Here is a 1,652-nt window from a genome sequence, read left to right on the forward strand (position 1 = left end):
AGAGACTAGTGACTGAATTATTGATATATATATTTCTCCTGATTGGTGGTGAAAACACCTCTTCTTTTTCTCTGTCCATCCCGAAGAGCAGGTACGTCCTGCAGCTAAATTTCACTACCTTTAAGTGAGAGATGGCAGAGCCCTGGTGGTGCTTTGGGTTCTGAATTGGACTGCTAGTTTGAACCCACCAGCTACTCCATGCGAGAAGATGAGGCTTTCTACTCATGTAAAAAATTCACACTCTCTGAACCCCACAGGGACAATTCTACTTTGTCCTGTAGGGCCACTACTGAATCAAAAGATACTCAATGCCAGTGAGTTTTTGAAGTGAAAGGTGTTTTTTTCTGGTGTCCACAGACGGAACGGATATTCCCTAAGGCAACATCTTTTAAAAGTAGGTATAAATAACTGTATTTTCATGGTAAAAAGCAGCTAACTAGACTTAGGGTTTTTCCCTTATTCGAACTAGAATTTTCCTTAATCAAAACCTATCGTCATCTAGGGCCATACTACCCTGAATGCGCCCGATCTCGTCTGATCTCAGAAGCTAAGCCGGGTCGGGCCTGGTTAGTACTTGGATGGGAGACCGCCTGGGAATACCGGGTGCTGTAGGCTTAAAAACCCCCAAAAATCTATAGTCAATGATGTTGTCTCTCTTTTTTTTTCTTTTAAAAGTTGTCCTTTCATTTTATTTATTTTGTCCAACACCATTTTTATTGGGAACGAATACAGATATCATAGCATTCCATAGTTCAATCACATCAAGTAGTATTAGACAACTGCTACCACCATCAGTTTCTAAACCTTCTCTTTTTTTTTGAACTCCTTGATATCATCATCCGAATAGCCCCACACCCTTCCCCCAAATAGAGAAATTGTAAAGTATATCACTCAGATGAGGGTGATTTCATTTGTATGTAAAAATATACGTATGGCTTTCAAATAAGTTTTTAATCATTTTATTGGGGGCTCCTACATCTTATCACAATCCATACATACATCCATGTGTCAAGCACATTTGCACACTTGTTGCCCTCATCATTCTCAAAACATTTGCTTTCTACTTGAGCCCTTGGTATCACTTCCTTATTTTCCCCCTCCCTCCCCACCCTCCCTCCATCATGAACCCTTGATAATTTATAATTATTATTTTGTCATATCTTACACTGCCCGACGTCTCCCTTCACCCACTTTTCTGTTGTCCGTCCCCCATGGAGGTTATATGCAGATGATGATGTCTCTTAAATGTTATGTATGTTCCAAGCTGCTTAAGTGCCTTGGGTCTTTAGAAGGAACATCATTCTGCTGGTTACGGAATTACTAGTATAGTTATTACAAAGAGGTATAAGACACTGATTTTCTTGGGACTGCCTAGGAGTTGGTGGGTTGGCTAACTCATTTGGAAAAGTCATGCCTGGGGTTAGTTGTGGGCCATTAGCTGCCACAGACTATCTGCAGTCTTGTCTGAAGTTCGTTAGTGTGCTTCCTTGTATTATCCTTTATCACCCTTCAAATCAAATAGTGAGATTTATTAAAATTATAATTTGAAGTTAGAGTATATACCGTATGCTCTTTTCTCATTTCCTAGAAATTGGCATTCTGGATAAGGGGAGCCATCAAGGTATTTATTCTAGATGGTATTATACTTAAAA

The 1,652-nt window shown here is 39.6% G+C and overlaps 1 non-coding gene across 1 annotated transcript; it reads left to right on the plus strand.

Annotated features, from left to right (window-relative positions):
- Nucleotides 1–496: 496 nt before the first annotated feature.
- LOC142428166 (5S ribosomal RNA) lies at nt 497–615 on the plus strand. The gene has a single exon (XR_012780138.1). It is a non-coding gene; the product is annotated as a 5S ribosomal RNA (ribosomal RNA).
- Nucleotides 616–1,652: the final 1,037 nt, after the last annotated feature.

This window comes from Tenrec ecaudatus, chromosome 15 (genome assembly GCF_050624435.1).
Source record: "Tenrec ecaudatus isolate mTenEca1 chromosome 15, mTenEca1.hap1, whole genome shotgun sequence".
Lineage (NCBI taxonomy): Eukaryota > Metazoa > Chordata > Mammalia > Afrosoricida > Tenrecidae > Tenrec > Tenrec ecaudatus.